General features: G+C 40.9%; 1 protein-coding gene across 9 annotated transcripts in view; it reads left to right on the plus strand.

Moving 5' to 3' along the window:
• Window positions 1-25,186, plus strand: part of EPS8 (EGFR pathway substrate 8, signaling adaptor) — a 149,406-nt gene that overhangs the window by 21,742 nt on the left and 102,478 nt on the right. For 6 of the 9 annotated variants that reach the window (XM_075115054.1, XM_075115036.1, XM_075115045.1 and 3 more), the window contains one exon: window positions 14,199-14,343. The gene's annotated coding sequence lies outside the window, so the exon portion shown is untranslated. Of the gene's footprint in view, window positions 1-14,198; window positions 14,501-25,186 lie in introns of all 9 variants that reach the window. The other 3 variants (XM_075115071.1, XM_075115064.1, XM_075115080.1) reach the window with 2 other exon arrangements.

The raw sequence follows: 25,186 nt of genomic DNA on the forward strand, positions 1-25,186 counted from the left end.
AACAGGGAGGAGGTATTTAAATTCCCAGCTGCATGTTGACAACATCGTGGTCAAAACTTTTTTTCTTCGTCTCTTCAGCAGCCATCCCACCATTGCCGGTATCGGCATAAAAAACAAGGGGTTAAAAAAAATGAACCAAGTGACTTAAACTCCCATTTCTATAAATATAGCATCTTCCTGCCTAGTTTTCCTGAGAGAATTTGTTCTATGTTGTTTGCTCTACAGACTGTGGGGTATATTAATGTCACTACTTTCACAAGGGTAGGCTGGGGAATCTTGTGAAGTTACTGGCCCAGCATTGCTACTAAGCAAATATTTGCCAGGTTAAGTTGAGTGCTATAGATGATAAAACCTAAAGCTGTTACAAACGAGTACTTAGGTGTTTTTACGTTGTAGGTGGAATGTGTCATCTCTCAGTGGAACAGCTGCCTTAGTCTCAAGTAGAAGATGATGCGCACAGGCTAAATGCTTTATCTGCATTCTTCTGCTGTACTCGAAGTCATCCTGCATCTACATTAATTTCCTATAAGGAAAGATTTAAAACTTCAAAGTCCTGGCCTGAGAATCATTCTTCTGAAGTAACTTAATAAATTGGCATGTAGCCTTGCCATCTCATGGTTGGTTGAGGTCCTGAGGCAATATTTAGCATAACAGAATAAGCAGTGCTCCAGTTAACACAATCATCTCTTCCGCAGAAAGATGCATTTATGCCTTTCAAGACAAAGAACCTTTTCACTCTACGTCCAGCTAGTATTCAGTTAATTCTTTGAGGAGAATTGCCACATCTTTGTTTTCCTTTGGGTGGCGAAAGAGTTTAGCATGTTCTTACTGAGAAGCCCAGAGTTTGAGGCCGTAACACTTACATGAGGATTAACTTTTTTAAGGACTTGAGGGTCCCCATGGAGTTGTTTGAAACCCATTGATCAAAGACTGAATTTTCAACCTAATATATTAGCTATGTTTGTCCAATTCCTACAGGGCCAGTAAATCAAATTAATCTTTAAGCTTGTGATAGGAGGGGCCCAAAAAAATTGTAATAGTGTAGAGTTTCCATATGCTAGAAGGGGACAAAGCTAAAAGTGATAAAGATGGTAGTCACTTATATGTGTAGTTTTTGTATGTATTCTTAAGTTGACTTAAATATTCACTAGGAATCAGTAGATGAGTAAGATCATGCAGAATTACTTAAGCTCCTGAGGTTGTCTGCATTTTAACAAAACAGACATCAGTTTTGCATCTCTCGGTCTATTGATTGTTTCTGTGGAAAATTGCTCTCTTGATTTAAATCCAGTAGAAACTTTTTAAAATACTTGTCCTCAGCAGGCCAATATTGTCCTCTTCCAAAATAAGGCATCTCATAAGAAAATTTGAACACAAATAGACATCACCAGTATATTTCTTTCTGCATTAAATTAGATTTCATTGCTCCAGAGCTGTGAAAGAAAGGCAGTATTAGGTTTGGTCTTTCTTCTAGAAACACCCTGGTTAAAACCTGTCACTTACTTCTGCTTAGCCCGTTTCTTCATTCATCTAGTTTTAAAACAACTCCTAGAAGCCTGCAGGAATTTTCTGCACACAGAGAGTGCTTGGTGTAATCCACTGTCATAATTTATGTATTTCGTAGGTCTGTGTCCTAGGTGGGCAACCTGAAGTAGATGGTTTATGTTTGGGGCTTTTTTTTTTGGCATGGCATGACACTGACAGCAGTGTTTTGAGCCTCCTGGGGAATGAAACGGTTTCTTCTGGAGTATGATCTTGATGCATCAAAAAGGTTTCTCTGTTGTCTTTTCCCTGGGCATCTCCCATGTGCATCCTTCTTTTATTTTAGTGGTCTTTATTTCATCCTGGAAAACAGAGGGAAACTGTGGATATATTATTAAATTCTAACAAGGGTGCACAAATTGTTTTGACGTTAAAGACAAACAATACTGCTTGGGCTATGTAAATAATACAGTGGGTTACCTGACATACTCGAGAGGCTTCTAGAGTTTCTCACCTCATCACGTCTCCTGCAAACAATTGATAAAAGTCAGCTTCCAATTAGGCTGGTAACTGTTACATTCTGCATTAGGCTTAAAAAGGGATGTCTCCTTTCTCTGGTTCTGTAATGTTCCAAAGAAGTGAAACTTCCCAGGACAGTTACTGAAATTTTCCTCTTTATTTGCTTTAATGTCTTTTGCCATAACAGAGGTTGAGAGGTTTGCTGAGCACCCAGACATTCTACCTTCTTTTGGTAGGCTTCTGAGCAGGTCACTGAGCCCAGTTCTGTGAATAAGTTATGCTGTGGTTTATTAGACTATCTAATAAATTGCAATGATACAGGCATTAACATTTAATTAAAATCCTAACATATGCAGCCATTCTATATTTTTAGGCAAACCTGTGTATTTAGTAAGAGTTTAAGACTGGGCCCTTGCTGGCTTGATCACAGCTTCACCCACTTCAGCTGAGCTGTGTTCTTGCTTCTGCGAGCAGAAAAATCTCGTTTCCTCACTGCCAAACAGGCAGCTTCAGTGGAGGGATGCATTTGTGGTCCTCTGCAGATCTTGAGGCTTCAGAATTGTCTACTCCATGGGATATATTGCCAGGTTTCTGCTGTGAAAGGAGAGAGATGGTGTGGAAGAGAAGAAAAGAGTTGTGCTTAGGAGCTTCATGGATTTGCACTAAACCTGCTCTGAACACAGCAAAAGCTTTGTCCTTTCATTCCAAGCCTGGTAATACATGTATAAGATGCATCTTGTGGTACCTGTGTTGTCAGCCTTTCCATTACAATCTCCTATCTTAAGTTTTGTATTTTGGCCCTGAGTTCATTGCTCCATGCAAAGATGTGGCATAGCCTCTTTCAGCCTAGAGTTAACACTATTTTATCCACATTTTTCTTGAATTTGTTTACCACTGTGGGGTTTTATTTTGTTTTTTTGATTCAGCACCATGAACTTGATATTTTATGGCCACAATTGCAAGTCTAAAACTAGTTTTGAATACATAAAATAACAAGGTGATGAACATTATTTTAAATGGTTAGAGCAGGTTTCTGCTTTTATTTATCTATTTTCCCCAGCAGAATTCTGATGGTAAGATTAAAATGATGAAGAAACATTGGGTTAAGAATTGTTTGTTCAGAGGGATTTTATGTTTGAGTGTGTTAAGCATTGGTAATGATAATACATGACTCTGCAGTGAACAAACCCAAACACAATCAAAATACTTTGTTGATACTGGCAAGACAACATTTTAGGCATTCTTGGGAAACTTAATGGGCTGGCTTTTCTCTAGCTTTCACGCTTTTTGCTTCTGGGTGGGATGCACAAAAGTCCCTTTTGGTCATGTAGATCTTTAATGTCCTTATTCTAGCTGTGTGGCTCTGAGTTTGTCTAGCCGTGTTGCTTTAAGTTATTGCATTTTGGTCATAATCACCATGCAGAAATAGTGTGGAAATACAAGGGGTATGCAGACAAGTTAATATAGAGCTAGGGAAAAGTGTCCATGTAACTATGGTGTTTTGGGCTTTTTTTTTCAGTTTGCAGGGAGGTTGAGCTTTTTGCATGTTTGTTTTTATGTATGATCAGTTAGCCCAGGATTAGGCTTTTTTTTGTTTGTGGTATAAATTCTGCTCTTGGCCTAAAATGAATGTTAATTAGGCTTCTGTACTTATATGTGCCGCATTGCAGAATCAGCTCCTTATTAGTAAGACAAATAAAAGCACAGATGAGATGATATAAGAAAGTCAAAATGAAAGTGGGGTCAGATCAAGGACAAACACTCTTGTTCTGAAATTATAAAACAGGAAGAAAGACGCTTAGAAAAGTTGGAATGTGACACTTTAAATATTTAAACATGAGGATTTCCTTTCTGTACACCCTTAACTTGTAGAAGGGCATTACTGCAAGACATTACTGAAAACATTACCTTTTAATAGACTTCAATAAGAGAAACATTAGCAAGAAAACCTTTATAGAGATAAGTGGTGGGCTTTGTTCTTTATTTTAAAGAAGTGGGACCTTTTAGAAAGCTGATCCATCATTGGTACCAGTCATCACCTATAGGAAACAGAGCTAGGGACCTTGTTCTACAGCAAAGGAACAATCATATTTTTTTATTCTGATGTAGGGTCTGAGGAGAATATTTAGCTCAGGGTCTCCAGCTTGACAGACCTTGCAAGCTCTGTCCTGGCCAGAGTCCTGCTCCAGACTGGATTGCTTCTGGTGATGCCTACTAGTGCAATGGGAACTAGCAACAGAAGTAAGGTGGTAGTGATAAGTACCATAAAAATATGTTTTGTTGTTTGAATCTGTTTTTTATTATGCTCTGTTGGGAGCATTGCACATTCTTTTGAAGGAATAGAGTGGCCCCAGGAAAACTGCTACCTCGTCCTTGTTGCAGAGTAGGCAGCGTATTAGGTTCCCGAGTCTCCTTTTGACAAAATAACATGTTGCTTTTTTGTTAGACCTGATAGTTGGCCTGAAAACAGATTTCTTCTCTTTTTTGTTTCCATCTTCCCCCCTCCTCCCCCCCCCAGCTGCATTACTAGACTAATGAAAGCTATTAGAAACCTTGCTTTTCATAGTTGTATTGATTTTTAAGATGCTTAAACTTGGAACGCAATACAACGAATCACATTACATTCTGATACACCATTAATTCATGAAGTAGAGATCATACAGAAAATAATAATGGGTTCAAAGACTGTGGTCAGTAGCAATGATGGAGTAAAAGAAAAAGATAATTAGCTGCTGAGTTGTATAACAGATTGCTTTGAGTTAGAGCAGAAGTGTTAATACCTTCACAGGCAATATCAGAAGAGACTGGAAAACCAGTGCTTTGACCCCAGTGGACTAGATGAGCTCTGGCATCAGCGATTCTAATTAAGGATGAATGTAAAAGCATAGGTAAGAAATGGTGCTTGTGAAAATGGGGAGATGAACTGAAAATTGTGGCATCCAGATGTCTTGATATTGTGCCTATTTGTAACTCCAGGGGAAAGGATAACACGCACTGATGAAGAGCGTCTGGTTTTATTGTTGAGTGTAAACAGTGTGACTTGATGTGCTTGAGTATGGAAAAAAGTTATATGAGCTTGATAGAAGTTTTAGGTGTTGCAGAGGCCATGTCTATGGTGTACTCTATCTTTGCTTGAGATAAAAATTTCATTAATCCGAGTTTTGATATAGCTTGGAAGCAACTTCTGATTATATCAAGATGGGGGAACTCCCACTGCTCCTCGTCTACAAAGAGAAAATAATTGGCACTAAAACTGATTTATTACTACAGGCTGTACTTAAAATAACTTTTATTACCATAGTGGCCATAACGTGGTGGAGTTCTGTAGGTGTATTGTGGAAACCTCTGTGCTTTCCCTTGTAGAGGTGATTTCAAAAGGCTGCCTGATTTCTTTGGTAAAGAGAAAAGATTCAAGATCTTTCTGGTGACACAGTTTCGCAGTCTGGTAACAGAGTTAGGAAGGGTCAGGTTCAGGAAGGACTAATAACTGCACAGTTTTAAACTGATGCCAGTCTGAACCAAATGTTCGTTCATTCATTCACCTTTTGGTCATGAGTTTTCTTTTTAACTATCTAGTTACTGACTGCTCCTTCCTGCTGCTTCCCCATCCTTCTGCTTATGAAGGGATTCCCTTTTGTCTGGCTTCCTTCACATCTCTAGAAGTCTCACAAGACAAATGAACTATAATAAATTTACACAAGGCAAGATTAGCAAATTCTCTAAACAAGTTACCTTATTTGTTAAACTTCAGTATGAACACTGGGCATTTTGTGTGGTGTGCTTTGTCTTTCTGAAAAAATAAGAGGAACCTGACTTTTCAGGCTACAATGGGACAGTTGCCTAGATTATTTCAGCTCTTATTTTACAAGAGGGGTAGCAAGGGAAGGACTTGATAGCAAGCAGCTGGGAAAGTTCATTTTCTTTGCTACTGAGGACAGCGGACGTTTTGGTAGGCTCTAGTGCTGAGATATGTGAAGGGTGGATGTTGTTTTACCCCAGTCTGTGCATATCGTCTTTGTTTCCCTGTTTCTGTGGAATGTCATCTGGGTTTTTCTTCCCTTTGCTGAAGAGAAAAATGGAGCAAAAAATGTTAGCTAGAAGAATGTCAGTTACTTTTTACGGTCTAGTTTCTGCTGCTTTGAGTACCTGTGGCAAACAACATCCCCTTCTAAGCCAGCAGTAAGATGAAAGAATGAGATAAATGAAATGTCTTTGGGTGGTTCAGGGGGAATGCAAACTATCTGCATGGTGAACAGGGATATGATGGGTGTGTTTGCCACAAGGTAGTATCTGGAAATCGGTATTTAAAATGTTCTTCCATTCATGTTGAACGTGGTAAGCCTGGGAATCAAAGGCTGAGCAGCTCTGCTCTGATGAACACCCTTCAGAGAGACACCTTCCCCTTCTCGCGCCTCCTGCTCCTTCCCAAAAACAAAATTATTTTTCTTACTGCTTTTTCTGATACCACGTGCGATGCTTCCCACACATCTTTTAAGTGTCATTAGTGCTTCTCAAAGGTCTGAGAGTTGATGTAGTTTTTAAGTGTTCACAGTCTTATGGTCTCCCTTTACAGGAGTAGGCAGGGAATTTATACCCGAGCTGCTAACATCCATGTGTCTGTTCCCCGCTGCAATATCCTCCATGCTCATCCTTTTAAAGTCTGTAACAGTATTTGAAAACAATAATCTAGTATTTCTGAATTATATGCTGCTCAGTTTTGTTTGCTTACTGCATGCATGTATCTGAAGAGACAGATTTGTCTTCTGTAGCACTAACAAGAAATCCTGGGTCTGTTGAAATGTAAGACCAACCATCTATTGACTTCAGAAAGACAGAAACTTAACCATGTGAATTTTTTATTAATAATCTCTCTTTACTTGACTTTAGAAAAGAATAATTTTAGGAATGCTACCAAGATATGCCTCTGGTAGGGAAACTAAGGGTTTATATATGAATATATTTTCCAGTGTAACTTTTACGCACACAAGTTGAGAAGTGGATCCAAGTTGAAAATATGAAAAAACTTTTATAAAACCTGAGATTAATATAATTTGTTTCCTATTTTAAAAGAAACCAAAATAAAAATAGAACTGATTTTCAATGGTACTGGTACTGGTTTTGGTACAAGGTAATGGTACTGGTTTTCAAATGAATAATCCTGACCCTTGCAGAGCTTGAAACCTAAACATTGTGGCAGGAGGAACCTAAAAGTAAAACAGGTTCCATTGTTCACCCTGCAAGAAGTTGAATCTGGGAAGAAGGCAAAAGTAAACACAGTGAATACTGACTGAAATAATCTAACAGCTGTTAATAGACCAAGTCTGGCATTAATGTGCAGAGCCAAGGAAGGTATAAACACTTGAAGGGCAGTAATAATAATTTAAAAAACCCCTATAGGAATTTTGAACTTCTGTGACACTGAGGATGGACAATTTTTAGACATCCTACTTGGATTTAGGAAACTTTGTATCAGTATAAGTAACATGAAACATATTTTGCAGTTCTATTGTCTTTCCATCAGGTTTCTGTCTTTTTTTTATATTCTTCCCAGTTCTAGGGGTATTTTATCGGTCTACTTAGGATGAGTCTCCTACAGTGGGATTACAGTGCAGCATTTTGAAATACACTGTTGAATATAATACTTGAAGTGTCTGACTTGTGTATGAGTTCTGTGGAGGTTTCCCTCTCTTTGGCATTCTGCCCATTCCAGGCAAAATGACGCAGCATCTTAGCCCGTGAGACTGTGAGAAGAGGTGAGTGTTTGCGTGGCAAATATGACAAATGTGCCTGTGGTACATTGGTGGGAAAAACTGTACTTCTAGTGGTTCTGGAAGTAGTTTTGCACTGTATGTTTTATGAAATGAGGTTTTCTGCTAGTCAAGAAACTTTCACAAATATACACGTAAACGGAACTGTTGTAGAGTTAGACATCAATATGTGGGTTTTTCGGGGCTCTGCCCTCATGTAGGGTAGAGGGTATATATAATTATTTTTTTTAATTTCAAATCCCATACTATTTTTGAACAGGGTTTACAAAAACATCACACTAAATCACAGAATGGTAGGGGTTGGAAGGGACCTCTGGAGATCATCTCATCCAACCCCCCTGCTTGAGCAGGGACACCCAGAGCAGGGGGCACAGGACTGCATCCAGGCGGGTTTTGAATGTCTCCAGGGAAGGAGAGTCCACAGCCTCCCTGGGCAGCCTGTGCCACTGCTCTGTCACCCTCACAGGGAAAAAATTTTTTCTCATATTGAGGTAGAACTTCCTGTGTTCCAACTTGTGCCCATTGCCCTTTGTCCTGTCATAGGTCACTATTGAAAAGACCCTAGTCCCATCATCCTGACACCCACCCTTTAGATATTTATAGGTATTAATGAAATCCCCCCGTAGTCTTCTCTTCTCCAGACTGAACAAACCCAAGTATCTCAGCCTTTCCTCATAAGGGAGATGCTCCAGCCCCCTGATCATCTTGGTAGCTTTCCGCTGGACTTGCTCAAGCAGTTCCACATCCTTCTTAAACTGGGGGGACCCAGAACTGGACACAGTACTCCACATGGGGCCTTACTACGGCAGAGTAGAGGGGGAGGACAATGTGTCTCGATCTGCTGGCCACACTCCTTTTAATGTGGCCCAGGATACGTTTGGCCTTCTTGGCCATAAGGGCACATTGCTGGCTCAGGGTCAGCTTGTTGTCCACCAAGACTCCCAGGGCCTTCTCAACAGAGCCACTTTCCAGTAGTTCAGCCCCCAGCCTGTACCGGTGCATGGGGTTGTTCCTCCCCAGGGGCAGGACCTGGCACTTGTTGAATTTTATGATGTTCCCCTGGGCCCAGCTCTCCAGCCTGTCCAGGTCTCATTGGATGGCAGCACAGCTTGGTATCATCAGCAAACTTGCTGAGGTTACACTCTATCTCATCATCCAGGTCATTGATGAATATGTTGAACAGGACTGGACCCAGCACAGACCCCTGGGGAACACCACTAGTGACAGGCCTCCATCCAGACACTGCTCCGTTGATCACAACCCTCTGAGTTCTATTGTTCAGCCAGTTCTCATTCCACCTCAACTGTCCACTCATCCAACCCACACTTCCTTAGCTTGCCTGTGAGGATGCTATGGGAGACAGTGTTGAATGCCTTACTGAAGTCAAGGTAGACAAGGTAGACACATCCACTGCTCTCCCTTCATCAACCCAGCCAGTCATGCCATCATAGAGGCTATCAGGTTGGTCAAGCGTGATCTTGCCTTGGTGAATCCATGTTGACTACTTCTGATAACCTTCTTGTCCTCTGCATGCCCGGAGATGACCTCCAGGATGAACTGCTCCATCACCTTTCCAGGGATGGAGGTGAGGCTGACTGGCCTATAGTTCCCCAGGTCTTCCTTCTTGCCCTTTTTGAAGATTGGAGTGACATTTGCTGTCTTCCAGTCCTTGGGCACCTCTCCTGTCCTCCATGACCTTTCAATGATGATGGAGAGTAGCTTAGCAAGAATATCCGCCAGCTCCCTCAGCACTTGTGGGTGCATCCCATTGAGGCCCATGGATTTGCAAGGATCCAGTTTTCATAGGTGATCTCTGACCCAATTCTCTCAACCAATGATAAGTCTCCTTTCTCCAGATTTTTCCTCTCTCCTCTGGGTGTTGGGATGCCTGAGGGCCAGCCTTATCAGTGAAGACCAAGGCAAAGAAGGCATTCAGTAACTCTCCCTTCTCTGCATCCTGCGTGGCCCTTCCTTGTTCAGCTGTGGGCCCACTGTATCCCCAGTTTTCTTTTTACTGCTGATGTATTTAAAGAAGCCCTTCTTGTTATTCTTGACATCCCTTGCCAGATTTAATTCCAAGTGGGCCTTGGCCTTCCTCATCGCATCTCTGCATACCCTGACAACATTCCTGTATTCCTCCCAAGTGGCCAGTCCCTTTTTCCACATACTGTGAACCTCCCTCTTCCATTTGAGCTTCTCTAGAAGCTTTTTGCTCATCCATGCGGGACAAATGATATGTTGTCTCTTTTGACTTTACCAGTAATGCTTTTCTCTTTGCCTTACAAAGAAGCTTTTCCCTGTGGACTTACCTATTACCTATTTACCTAGGCAAAAGGAGGTAAAAGCTGAGCTTGAGTTCCATTTTTTGGTGTGGGTTTTGTTTTGTTTTGTTTTTCTAGAAAACATGTATAACTGATTTAGGAACAGAATATTATGTTAAGTAAACTGGTATTTGATGACTTCAGGTTCTTTTTCCTGTGCTGCTTTACCATCTCAACACATGCTGCATCTCTTATCTTTACGTTCTCAAACCCTGCTGGTGTGCATCAAGAGACTAGCATGACAGAAAAAAAACCCCCAAAACATTGATTACAGCTGCTTAGAATGCCATGGAAAAAATGGCTTAAAAAAAAAGTCCAACCCCCCCCTTCCAGGCTATTATTACTAATTTGACAGAGCAGCAGTGATTCTAGATCTGTTCAGGTGGCCGGTTCCACTCACTTTGAAGGGTGCGACTATGCTTTTTCAATATAAGGCTATGACAAATTAATGTATTTTTTTTTTTTTTTCCTTATTAAGTAAGTCTGGCCAGGCCACACTTACTTGGATTAAATACAAGCAAAAAGAAAACTCACATTGGTTCAGGAAGTTTGTTTTGTGGTTCTTTGGAAGAGAACATTCTGTCCCCTCTTTGCAAAACCAATACAAACAGTCTCTTGGCACAGACACTGTTCTTTGTAGATACCTTACTTTAAATTATCTCTCAGTTACTTTGCAAGATTAAGTATCGCAGTTCCTATTTCCTGGATAAATTCTGCCTTGTATAATTGTGCTTTCACTTTGTAAGTCACATCTGCAGAGGTAGTTGGGCAAGACTATTAAATCTTCTAACCGCTATTTGAGGTCTGTCGATGAAAGATAATAATAGAAATGGTGATTATAAATTGTAGGTTGGTAAAGGTTGTTTATAAAATAGCACTTATTAAGAAATTATTATATCTCACTGTACAAACGGTCATGTACATACGGGTTGCGTGATCGTTGGTGTTACTAAAAAGACCCGTAGGAGTACAAAGCAGAGCAAAACATCTAGAACGGCGAAGCATGTTTCTTTATAGTTGAGAGATGTCCTTTTTCCTTTTGTTTTGCATTTGTTTTAAAGGCTATTAAGTTACTTTGGCTTGCTAAAGGAGTATTGAGGACAGTGTGTTTCATGTGCTTATATTAGCCATTTCTAACGTGAGGATTTGGCATGTGCTGCTGGAATTACAAGTAAAAGCAGGGAAAGAAATGTGCACTGTGCAACCTTAATCAAACAGGGAGCAATCTCTGGTGCCCTCTTTTGATAAAGTAATCAGTGAAACCAATTAGGGGAGGATCTTAAGTGACATTGATAGGTTATTGGACTGATGCTTCAAGTGGCTGTAATGCCTACTGGCTTGGGATCTTACTAGAGGGGAAATGAAAGATATCTTGTACCTTGTAGTAAGTAATATTCATGGAGAGTGATAAGAGCAGACATATATGCTGTCTGAACAAATCTTTGCTGTAACACCTTTGAAGAGAGCTGAAGGTTTACATGTAATTTTTGAGAAAGAGTTAAATTTTTTATTATAAAAAGAAAACACACTGAAAAAACCCAACCTTGCAGACTTTCCATTTCCATACATTTAAATCCAAAGACTAAAGTGTTTTGATTGTCATGTCTGTCTTATCTTTCTAGCAAAGCCTTTTTCCTATAATTAAAAGGGCATCAATTTTTCTAATTGATGCCAAATCCAATTCAAGCCACCCACACAATTATTGCACCTTCCCTTCCCCCTCCCGTCATTATCTGATATTTTGTTTGCACAGTCATTATTCATTAACTGTGTTCATATCCAGGGCTGCAAACAGAAAAATCACATCAGCAAGGAGGAGCCCTGAGACTCACCAGTGAAATCTGTTTTTTCCTTTTCTGTGTTACATTGCCTTTCAGATGAGGATCCCAAAGCCTGTCACAAATTCTGGAGATAAGGAGCTTGGAAACAATGAATGCACTAGTGGTTGGCGTTTTTGTTTCTTAGCAGGATTCTTTAGTTCTTCCATACTACTGAGAAGAATTAAATTCTGTGTAAGAAGCTACTGAGATCATAAGTTACTATTGGGAAAGAGGTGTAGTCCGTCCTCTTTTGTTACATATATACGTGTGTGTGTTTATATATGTACGCACACAGCCAAGCCTGTCCGCCTGTCTCAGAGCTTTATAGATGACTCTATTTGATTTAGAGGTAATTTTTGAGCACGTCCCTTTTTCTTCCTTGGCATGTCCTGAGGTGGCTATGTCTGCCCCCTTGTCCTTTTGAGAGGGAGGGACCTACACACAAAGGTCTCACTGTGTTTGCTCTCAGGCTCTTTGGTTTGTTGCTTTTTCAATGTTTGACCTTACTTCCTCTGAAATCAGTGGCAACTCTCTCAAACTGACCCAGGGTATTGGTAAGCACTGGTTGTGCTACAAAACATAGTTGGCTCTTAAAGTGCTCCTCATCACTTGTACTCATATGTTACTAAGAAGACTCTCATCTTTATCCATGTTTTGCAAGGGAGGAAAAGGGCATGGAGGGGGTAGAGGGTCTTGCCTAAGGCCAGTGAGCTGGGAAAGGCCAAGGCTAGTGGCTGGGAAATGAGGTATGGATGGAAGGCAGCCTGAGCTGCCTGAATGTGCTTGTACCCATGTGTCATTTCTTCAACCTGGGTTTCCTGGTCAGCAGACCAATTATCGCCTAGATTCCCTTAAAATATTAGAATTTTAAGTTTCTGACAGAATTAGGTGATTACCAGATAAACCACCACTATAATCTGTTCATGTTAGTAAGCAACTTGATAAGTACATAAACTAGCTCAGTACACTCCTTTGCATATGAATGTGCAACTACGGGATCAATTCAGATTGACTGAATTGACCTATTGCTGCTTGTCCTGGTTCTGGATTGACTTGTTACTGCTTCTTCCTAATTCTGTTGCTATATCAAATCGATCCGTACTTTTTAATTATTTTTAATTGGATTTATCTTAAAATGGAAAACATCACTGCAGGGTTGGCCCTGTAAGGGATGGGGAATGGAACCCTCGTAGAAGTCACAGAATTGGGCTCGTGTCAAAATGATGTCCCAAAAAGAGTAACTTGTGAGAAAAATCATCTGTAAACAGGGCAGGTCTGGCAAAATTTGAAGGACTGGTCAGTGCCTGGGATGGTGCAGCTATGAAGCTGGAAGCGACTTGTATGTACAACTAGGTTAGAACAAAGTGTTGGATGTGACTAAAGAAATGAAATAGAAAAGGACTAAGCTTGTTTGAACTCTTGAACATCAGATTCAGAATTGGGGGGTGTCAAAGATTTGAGGGGAAAATGGGAGAATAGCATAATTGTCACCTTTGGGGGAAAAAAAAAAGTTTTTAAAAAATTACAGCGTTTGCTGTCTCCTTCCTCTGCTTCTCCTCTTGGTTTTCACCTTATTCTTCCTTTCCTGCATCCTCCTTCCCCAAGTGCCCCATGGGCTCCAGCCTCACTGGTTTGTGGGGAGTTCTTTGAGCTGCCCCTAGTTTCTCTCAATACAAATACATCTTTTCCTATCTCTGCCCCTTTGGGCCACGAGGCTGCTGATTGTGAGCACAACCCTGGGCTGCTTGCCCCTCAGCCAGAGCTGAGTGCTGGGAGCCCAGGGGCTGCGTGGGCAGCGGTTGCTTCCCAACGGGGACAGGGATGAGAGGTGAGGAAGGTGCTCTGCTCTTACCAATACCGACATCCTTGTGCTTGACCAAGCTTTTACAAAATGTGTTAATGAATCTGTTACACTCTTCGGGTTTGCAGCCCTCTCAGCTGTGCTGAGGTTGTCAGGTCCACAGCTTTGTAAACTTCTCATCCCACCCTTGAAGAGGGATCCAGCCCCAAACTGTGCTTGAAAGCAGGCTTTAGGGTGGAGGTTGTCCAGATATCCTTACTATGAGGTTCCTCTTAGGTGTACACAGGAGTTCTTTTTGATATTACTGGTATTCAGAAAGTTCACGTTTGACAGTAGTAGATGAACTGTAATCAGAAATGTACTTCTCTCTCTCATGCAATAAGGGAAATCACATTTTAAGAAGTCAGAGCTTAGCAAGTGTAACTGATTGTATAATGCGCACTGGAATTGCAAAGCTGAACCTGTTTCTTTTCTGTTTTTTTTCCAGCGATTTGTCCTGTTGGGCAGCTGCCTTCTGAGTGACTCTGGAGAGATGCCAGCCACTTGAGCTGAATCAAGCAGTGGCAGGGACAGCATCTACCCAGGCTGAAGTTTTAATCCCAGGCACGTGGCATTCGTACAAGTGGCCACTGGTGAGTTGTACGTAAGCCCAGCTTCTCTTTCTCTCTCTCTCTTTAACAACTGGCAACTTGTTGCAAGCTGTAAGTTTCTGGATGCAAAGACTCTCCTGCCTTGCTTGTTTTTCCCGGAGGATGACTGATGAACTCAGAGAAAATGAGAGTGATCCAGGTAACAAGCTAATGTTAGGAAATCCTTACTATTTATTTGTATGTTTATGGACTACTTTTTCCTCTCCCCTCACTGAATAAATAATATCCTGGTGAGGCCAAACTTCAAATCTGTAGCAGTTAGTGTGTTGTACTAGATGCTATCACTGTGCCTTTTTAATCAGAGGAGGTTTTATACCCTCTGCCTTAGCGCTTCATAGCCTGGAAATACAAGGTGTGGGGCTCTGATAACGGAAGTAGTGACTGGCTGCTGTCAGCACGAGGGTGATTGAAAGTGCATGTGTGTGCGTGCGCAAGCGTGCTTGTTCACTCCCTTTCCAGCTGAATAGAAAATGAAACTCCCCAAAGCCTTTTCTGTAAGTGCATGGGTTTTTTTCCTGTTTAAATCTCTGTGTAGCTGTGTGCAGACAAACTTCATCCCCAGCTTCCTTTTGAAGACACTTTGTAAAGAAAAGACTGTGCTTGTTTTGACCTCCAAAGCGTGATCTTGTCTTCAGTTCAATACTAGACATACCCTCTCTGCAAAAGATAATAGCTAGCAATTTCTTTTCTTTTTTTTTTTTTTTTTTTTGAGGGAAAGGCCGTTTCCAGTCAGTTTCTCCCATCTGTGATTTTCTTTGATGAAACAATGGCAATCTGCTTCTTCCAGCAGCTGAAATGCTGTGATTCTTTGACAGCAAATGTGTGGAGCGCTGCCTTGCACCTTGTAACACCCTGCTTTATTTAAGACACTGTCATGCTGGGCTGACTGCTGTCTTCCCAGGAGTGTTGCACCAAGGATTTATTGATGAGATGCAGCCTGGTCTGTAAAGCGCACGTTCACTATTAAAAACAACATATGTGCCTGTACCTATTGCTAGTCATTTAAGCATCTCTCTGAAATATGGGGGAAGTAGCCCCTCTGCATGAATAGAGTCCCATTAAAGCATTGGCACGACAGCTCAGCATCAGATGCTGCATCTTCCCATGGAAATCAGAGCTGAAGATTGGTGCTTTAAGCAGAGCCGCTTGAAGTTATCTTCCTGAGAAGGTAGAAGGAGCTGTCTGTAAGGATGGGTGCAGGAGGGGCAATACATGTCCCAGGCTCTTGTCCGACTCTCAGGTTTTTTTACCATGTTGTTAAGAGTGCTCGTTGGAATATTTGGACAAAAACCTGGAGGTCGGTTCTGTACCGAGCTGTACGTGCTGACTTGATTAGCAGCAGAGTTGGAAAATTACTCTGGCCTGAAAAATTATGAGGGTAATTCTGGCTTTATGCTGGAGGAGGAAAAGGCAGAGCAAGGAACTCAAGTACATTATTTCAAGGTCCAGTAGTCTATTAAACCAGGCTAAAGCAAGTAGCTTTAAATTAATGGAAAGTTTGGAAAAATTAATTTGGTGATGTTGTCAAGTATCCATTGTGCTTTTGCAATGAAGATACCTATACTTTTGGAAGACACCTGTCCTTAAGTTCCCCTCATTCTCATTACTGCTTCTCCTCCTGCTTCAGTTCAAGCGTAACAGCTGCTATCTTGGGAACCGCTGAAGGTAGATGCCGTTCCTTTATACTGCTGGAGAACTCTGAACCCCAGCACTTAAATAATATAACAACTTGAGTGCTAGCTCCAGCAGCTTTGGAGGAGAACAGTTTAAAAATTGTTGCAATTGATTTTCTGGGTGCATAGAAACAGAGAAAGCAAGGTAGCAATTGAAGTGAGGTTTTCTTATTTAAAATCATTATCGCTTGGGTAGGTGCACTTTTTTTCACCAGTAAGCATTTTTGATTGTTAGAAGTTAGATACCACAGATTTTCTAGAAGCCTAATAATTTTATGTAGATAGAATTATTTTCTTTCGGTGGAAACATGTTTGTGTCTTGGTCAGAAAGGTCCCAAATTTAGGACTATCTGCTGTCTGTATCTGTGGTCCCATCTGACTCACACTTCAGCGTCAGCATGGGTGAGAAGGCAAAAACCTTTGCTCCCCTGTAGCGTGGGTGAGAAAGCATCTCTATGTGGAGAGACTTCTTTTTAACCCAAGATCATCAGGAAGGTACATTGAAAATTCACTGCACAAGTAAAGATTGAGTCAGGCAACGCCTGCTTATCAAATCAAGTAGTGATTACACCATGACGTAAATCACCTTGTGCTACGAATACATCCAATTTGATGGGTTTGCCTATGGCTGCACTTAAGAAATGTGTGTGAGCTCAAATGCAGGGGTTTTTTTTGTATTTCTGAGAGTGCTGTAGTAATAGAGCATAGAGCTTCAAGTGCAGAGTATGTGGAGAGTGCCCTGCACTTGGGGTTAGTTGGTGTTTTGCACTTTTTCAATCCCTCTGTATTGCTTTTTGCTACCTGCAAATGCAGTGTGCACTTTTGAAACTGCAGTTTGAGTCTTTATCTGTAACCTGAATTTTCTTATACTTTTTTTTTAATTGATCTTTTTTTTTTTGCATTTCTAGTTCTTAATTATAGGCATCCTTTGGTTTCAGAGCAGTATTACACCAAAGTGATTGGCTAATACAAATATTGCAGAATCAGGTAAATGAACCTTCTGCCCCAGATATTTATGTTGTGGGGATGCTGAAATGCACTGACAGAAATTATAAACCATCATAAGCCTGCAAATGATTAATGGGCAGCCATCAATGATTATTTTGAAACTTAAGAAAAATGTTAGCTGAAGCAGTTGATATAAATCAAACTACTCCTTTGTTAGCTTGCATTTTGCTTAGATCCATGGAATCACTAAAGCTGGATGGGTATTTCTGGTGGTTTCCCTACAGCAAAATTTGACTTACTTCTTGGCGGGAGTAAATGGGAATTAACCTTTGAGACTTCGTGTTATCTGCTCCAATCACCTGTGCTTTCCATTTAAAAAATAAAATTCCTAGGAACCATTGCATTTTTTTAATCCTGTATTTCAAAACATATTGCTACCCTATCTTTTTAATCCTGAAGATAGGGAGGGCATTCTCACATCAAGACCTGGTTGCTCAGATAGGGAATTTGCTTTTGGAGAAATACAGTACTCTGGGTGTTTTGAGTATTGTCATTGCATGTGGTGCTGCTGATGTCCACGTGCCCCGCTCTGCAGGCTAAGGATCAGTGTCATGAATGAAACCCATGTTGCTCGCTGAGTGTTGACAGCTTGTCATTACAGGTGGTGTTTTTTCCTCCTGGTTTGTAGTTGAAAAGGTTTAGAAGTGAGCATAATCTCTTTCCTCAAGTGACTCGGGGAAGCACTGGGGTTTGTTCTTTCCAGATTCGGGGAGGGAAGTGACACTCTGCTTTTCATTTCTGCTGAGTTTACAATTATTTTACTGTCTCATCAGATTTTCTTATTGTATCCAAAATCAAGCTCCTGCAGACTGAAAGGAGATGTGAAGAAATGGAGTGGTGAGGGGAGAGGAAGGAAGAAATGGTAGTTAAACAGGTCAGGGTTTTTCTTGGGTTTAGGTGCAGTGTTTATTTTAAAGCAGCTATTCCTGGTGGGTAGGGGAGGGTGCGGGGAAGGTGGGGTGGTGGTGGGTACGTGTAATAGAGCATGGCATTTGCTCAGCCATGTGGCAAGAAGGAATTGTACATCGTGGCAAGAAGGAATTGTACATCGTGGCAAGAAGGAATTGTACATCAGCCAGTTGTTTTCTATCCTTTTAACCGGGACTATAGAAGAATTTTTTGGTTTAATGCGCGTGAGTACGTCTGTTCTCTGCTCTTGGCATGCATGCTGGGCTGCTGAAATTAAAATTAGTAAATGAGATCCAATGACATAAAAACAAAGCCAAGCAAACAAGCCCCCTGTAGGGCGCAGGCAGAGAGCACCCTTCATCCTCTGTCATCAGAGGAACTGGGCTGTTTGAATTGGCTTCCACCTTTGTTTTGAGAGGTTGCTGTGGTGATAAATAACCTTTGTGGAGGGTGTGTGAGCAAGAGTGCGTGCGCCTTGGTTCTTGCGTATAAAACAAAGCTGCTGAGTGCATGGCTTCTTACCCCCTCATCAGAGCATATGTCCTGGCAAAGGTCGTCTCTCCCCAAAATGTGTTAAATAACAAAACTGTTGTCTTAGAGCTACTTATTGATATGGTGTTAACCTACTGATCGCTTCCCCCCATTGCTTTCATACCAGGTAGCAGGAGACTGGGTTGTGGCAAAGCAGTATCTTTTTTGCATTGTACGGAAGGGGAATTACAGGGTAGCTGATACGCCTTATTTGTGCAAACTTATGACACCTGAGCTTTGTCTTGTTACCTGGGCTTGAGGAAGGATAGTAGGCAGAGAAATAGACTGACAAAGGTACTCTTTAGAAGGAAAGAGAGAAATACTATTCTATGAGAGGGCTTTCTTTTTTTTTTTTTTTTCCCCTGCCATTGCAAAGATTACATTTTCTATAGCAAGAAAAAGAACTGGGGACCATCTGTGGGTTAGTATTGTTTCTTTCTACTCTCCATTTGTCAATAAATATGACAACGAATTATTATTAAATTTACTGCAGCTCCAAATAGATGAATATGTTTTGTATCTTAGTATGAAAAAAACTGATGTAACAACTGCATATTGATACAAAGGTGACTGTGTGAATATTACAATATATGTATGAATATTCTACATGCGACTTGCTTTCTTCATGAAGTCACACTGGTACAAGTATAGTTTGATGGTACTGTTGTCTGAAGTTGTCATAAATATCACTTCCAGGTGAAGAATTCCCTTCAAGAAAGTCTTGGAAACTTTGTTTCCCCACTGCTAGAAAATAGAAAGGGTTGGCAAGAATGGATTACCACCTGAGGTGGGAGAATTTTCTTCCCTGCATATTAACCTCATTCTCAATATCTGTGAAGCTGCCCCTTACATAACTTGTAGGAAGTACTTTGGGAAAAACTGAGTCACTCAGAGATGATCCAGTGGCTATGACAAATACAGTGAAGTTTAAAATGTCTACTTTTGCTGCATAATTCTTGAATTTAGAAAAAAAAAAAGTGTGAATTACTCAGTTCTGTGTCAGCTCCCCTTCTCTTCAGAGACCATCATAGTTGGTGGTTTAATTTGTGAGGCTACGTACTTTGAAGGTTGTCTTGTTCTTGACTGCAGCCATCCTGAAGGATCGAAGAGGAAGATGAAAACATTTTAAAAGCAGTAAGGCCTCTCTCAGTATTTAAAGTGAAAGTGGTGAAGCAGAATGTGTGGCCCTGTTGCACGACTGATGTGACTTCTTGCAGAGTTAGAGCAGTTGGGGGAATAACTTCTGCTCCTTCCAGCAGTTTTTTGAGGCTTGTCATCTTGAAGTTTTCCCCAGCACAATTTAACCATGCTGTCAGCTCCCTTTAGTGGCTCACTTAGTTAAAATCACCTTCAGTAAGGAGTATTTAATTACGTCTTCTAATACCTTATTCAGGCTCGCCTCCTGGATTTTTGCGAATCTGGAGAATGCTGCTAATAGAGCAGAGCCAGCATTTACAGGAATAAATTAATAGCAGTACCATAGCAGTGCTTTTTACATCTGACACATTCTCCAAGGCTAACACCGCACCTCCCATACTTCTTCAAATTCATTTGTTCTGTTTCAGTTCAGTCTTTTGAAATATTTTGTGATGAATGAGTTCAATTTACAAGCCGGTGATCAGCAGCAGCTGTTCATAGTCATGGTTTAAATTGAATCCATCTGTCAGTGGGCTCTTTAAAGTGCGAGTTTCACATTGTCAGGAGACTTGATTACACCAGAGCAGTATCTGGGTGCCGTTTGCCAAAAAGAAAAGGAAAAAATCAAAACAAAATGTGCTTGGATGGGCTCTGGGATACCCTTGCAGCTTCTTATGTAGAGCCATGATTTAGCCTGCCGAGAGGAGAGTGAAGTGGCTCCAAGCAGTGCTGTTGCACTGACATTCAGATAGGTGTTCAGATACAGGCTGAAATCAGGAGATAACCTGCAGTAGGCTTTGTAGAACCTGTATGCAGTGCTTGCTGCTTGTTTCTTAATGCTGACCCTTTGATGAACCTCATCTCTGGCTCTTTGCATTTGTTCATTGTAGCACTGGGGCAGTTTAATGTTCTTCAGAGGATGAGCTGAAAAGGAAAAGATGTGGCTTATTCAAATCAGCAAAAGGAGAAAGCGCTGGTTTGTTTGTTTCCCCCTAATAGACATGCATCATTTCTTATTTTCATATGTAGTTCGAGGAGGCTGAAATGTGTCTCCTGAGGCTGGTTAGCAAACTGTATTTAAGGCAACATTTGAGAGCAACAAATGGTTACTTGCTGACTGCATTAATTGTTCTCCTAATTCTGTGTGAAAGATTTGGCCTGTAATGTTCTCTGTAAATTACATATTGGATATGGCAATCAGCTGATTCATGGCCTGCAGTCCATTGGTCTTATCCACAGGTAACTTCTCATGTTTTCCTTCTCCCCAGTTTGTTCCTCACCAAGACTTGTGGGGAGGGCTGGGCTTGTGCTGGGGTGTGTGTATAGCTCTATGGAAAAGCATTTCTTACCAGCAGAAGCTTGTTTACCAGAGTACTGTGTGTTTACCCAAGTGTGTAATTTTCATTATATTATTTCACTTTAGGAAAGAAAACCTTCACTGGAGGAGGAGAACACTGGTACAGCCTCCTTTGCCACTGCAAAACTCTCTATTTCTGTAGCAGGAAGGAGGTATTTTATTTCTAGGCTCAGTCGTGGTCTCCAACCGCAGACACTACCCTTTTTTGGTGGTGAGATAAATGTTGTCTTGGCAGTCCACATCACCTGTGGCAGCAGGAGACCTCATGCAGTGGGTGAAGTCTGCCCGTGTTTCTTTGCTACGAGCTTTTCCGTCTCACTTTTGCTGTTGCAGTCTGCAAGCATCACTGCTCAACGGTGCAGCTGCATCGCTGCTGCATTCCTAGTGTGGTGCCAAGCCAGCACTTTAATTAACACTAAATTCAGTGCTGGCAGAAGCATAGAAAAGGAGGAGGGGGGAACCCAGCAAAAGAGAACACTCAGACTGGCTTTGTGAGCTCATATTTTATGTCAGTTAAAGCTAGAACAGTGTCTTTGAAATGAAGTGTCCAATACCATATTTTAAGAGAAGAACCTCTTAGCTTTTCTTTAACATGTAGAAAGCCACACTGTGTATGCCAGAGCCTGTTATTGCTGTGTGCCTGATAAATATAGATGATTTTTTTTAAAATAGAGACTCATTAATGTGTTCCACATGGAGATGGTGAGAATTGCACATTGAGTGAAGAGATTGATTGATGTTGGCTTGTGTTAAGAAAATAGGGCTGACAGAAGGAGTCAATACATGCTCTTTTTTTCCAGGGAGTGCATTGTTTTTCCTGCATGTGTTTAATCAGGGAACTTAGCAGGGGAATGCCATTGCTTAAGAGCTGACAGTATCTTGTTATCCTCCTTTAAAATACTTAACAGAGTTAAAACACAGTTATTAAGATCTGGCACTCGTTTGAGTGCCCACTTGGGACTTTGGATTATAAACATGCAGTATCTGTAAATTAGTTGCAGACACAGGGTAAGTATTCGGTCCTTCAGCATTTAACCTAACAAGCAGTAAAAGCTGCGCACCAGTGAGCCTGTGAAATTCTGCAAACCCGTAGACGAATGTGTGTCCCCTACGCTGTGAGTGCTCAGACCTCTGAAAACTGCTGGGTTCTGATTTCAACTTTTCAGACTTCACAAGTTGGGCCTGAAAGGAGGGACTTGTCAGGAAAGGAAAGAGGAAAACTCTTCCTTCCCTTTCCCACATAGAGAAATGGAGGCGAACATGGAGAGGATGCTGAAAGGGATGGGCTTCCCACATCAGGAGAAGCTGTGCGGTGTGACGTCTCTGAAGAATCTTGGGGGGTGTCTGTGTGCACCACCAGCCTGCTCGGCTCCCGTGTTGTCCAAGCTCAGTGTGAACAGACAGGGTATGCCAAGCCCACCGCTGTGTGGGTATTTGAAGAGGCAGCATCAATATCTAAGAGGATTATGAATGAAATTCACAATACATGAAGGATGAAATGATTAATTTTTAAAACCAGGTTATTTTCCTTTGGCTTTCACAACTGTTCTAAAAAAATCAGCTTTTTGGCACTGTGGTATGCTTTAAGCAGAAAAGCTGATTGGTGTTTGAGTACTCCGTATCTTTAGTTTCTCACTTGAAACTAGATGAATAATATATTTTGTGAGTATCTGTGACTGAATAGAGGTTTAATGTTTGTATTGCTGAGATAAATTAATAGCATAAGTAATACCATTAGTGCTGTGTAAAACTTCAATTTTTTTCTGATTTGTATTTTCATGAGTAGTTGCATTCTAGTATTTGGTTTCATTTTTATCAGGCATGCACAGATATCTTGTTCCTGGAAATGCAGAGCTGGGAACAGGGTAAGGAACAGGCAGTGCTGACTGAAGAGGTCTGTAATCTCTGTTACTCACTGCAGTTCTTGGTGAAGGTCTGAAACTGTAATGGTTGAGCCAATAAGGATGTGATAGACAACAAAACATCTTGAAATTGCTACCAACCCAATTTTCACGTAGTTCATCGTGGTAGGTAATCCTATGTCAGCATTATTACAGTTTATATTGTAGCTGTTATAGCAAAAGCTGAAATACTCTGTGCTGTCATTTAGAGATGGAAATTTATTCCATTTAATTTACTTATTTAGAAAATCTATATGAAAGGACTGATGTATAGGAAATGTAAAACTATGAAAATGTTTACTATAATATATTGTTGCTAATATCTTTACCTGCAAGATTTCTTCTTAATGTAGCCTAGGTTATAAATGGGAGAGTTTACTTTTTTTTTTAGTTCCTTTCAGGAAGTAAAAAGCTGTCAGCCATGCAGAATTTCTTACTGTTCTCTACTGCATCTGGGAAGATTTGTTTAGAGGGAGAAGTAAAAGGCTGCTCTGTGCTATTCACAGACAGTATTCCCTAAAAGCATGGTATAGGAGTATACTGTGTAACCAAGTAGCATCTGTCATGTAGTAGTCATGAGCTAGAGGTTACCTTTGATTCCAAATGTAAGTATCCAAAATTAAGTACTTAATTACCAAATCTATTTTACTGGAGCCAATTTACTTTCATCTCCTCCATAGACAAAGACAACTGTGATAAAGTTGTACCATGTGAAGTTTCACTGGGCCGTATGAAATTTGACTTTTTTGGTGGCATGACTGTTTTGGGCATGCAGAAAAGCCAGTGCAGATTGCCACTTCACTGAATTCCTCAACAGCCAGCTAAATATCAAGTTATTGCTATTTGCACTTGTGATGGTGTATATGAGTTTCTTAGGCACAAAACCACATCCATTTCCTCTACACCTACCATCTACTTTCTTGAATTTGTGGGCAGTATATCTTCAGTAACTAGGTAGCTACCTTAGGAATTTTTCTTTAAGGAGAGGAGCATGGGCTTGTTGTAGTCAGCGTTGTGCTGCTTGCTGTTGGTCTCCTCTTTGCAATTGGTCACTCAAAAGCACATACCAGTCGGTAAGAGAGGGCGTGGGTGGCTGGATCATACTCTGCAATTTCAAAGAATAGCCACTTTCCTGCTGGCATAATTTACACTTCACTCCTCAGTTGCTCTACGGTTAGGTCAAGGCAAACCTGTAATACCAGCTTTTGTGGCACAGGCCAGTGTTGACTCTGTTTGAAGCTGGGTATGTGGCAAGACATCATATTTATTACCAACCTCCTAATATCCATCTGATTTCATCCCTGTCAGTGTCCTTTCTGTGGCTTAAGAGCCCTTGCTAACATACCCTGTCTTTCACGCAGGTAATGCAACACGCACCTAGTAGCACAGGGCTGTATCGATGATTTGTCCTCTGTGGCTGAACAGCATTTTGGGCACAGAGGTGACTGCTGCGCTACTTTCCTGGTAGACTTAATTGCTGATAAATAGGGATCTGATTCAGCTGACAGCTTATGCAGTATTGATATGTTCCTACCAAATTGTGTTGAGTAGGGTTATGTGCTCCTCAGAGAGCTTCAGGAGCCCACAGATTTTGGCATCTGCCTGTTTAGAGGGAGGTGCAGCTGGTGGCAACTGATAAGTCCTATAATAGAGGTGAAGTGCAAAAAAAAATATGGTCTGTAGAGTAAATAAAGAAATGCAAATGCCTTCTGTGAAAAGGAAGAGTAAAGTTCAGGATACTGGCAAGATGTTGATACACCTGTACAGCTTCACAATGTTGAACTGCAAATGCCAGTTGAAGGTTGGAGTTTTTAAAGTAGAAGGGTATCATTCCTTCCTCTGTCTCCATGCTGATCTCTCTGCAGGGTGAGGAAGGGAATTTCTCTGAAATTCTTAGCAGAGTTCACAAAGATCACCTGCTTTATATTGTGGTCAACCATGGAGGGTTGGCTGCTAACATGCAAAATATTAAAGCAAATGGATCAAACGTGAGTCATTATGGTTGTGTATTGCACTGATGGGCTCATTTTTTCTTACTTCTTATCCCATTGCTTTTCTTATTTAAATAAAGCTGTTGATTTTTCCTTCTTGTGTAAATGAACTTTTCTTATAGTTCTTACTAATGTTTTCTTTATGCTTAAAAAAAAAAACAACCCAGAATATATCTTCTACAGGTGCTAAATTATTTCTCATTCTTCTTATCCTTGTTTGGAGAAAAGGAGGCCCAAAGAAATTCAGACCAGAACTCTTTCTACTTAGTATTGTTACTTGATTTCTTAAAAACAAAGCAGAGTGGAAAAATACCCTTT

Source organism: Phalacrocorax aristotelis, chromosome 1, assembly GCF_949628215.1.
Source record: "Phalacrocorax aristotelis chromosome 1, bGulAri2.1, whole genome shotgun sequence".
NCBI lineage: Eukaryota > Metazoa > Chordata > Aves > Suliformes > Phalacrocoracidae > Phalacrocorax > Phalacrocorax aristotelis.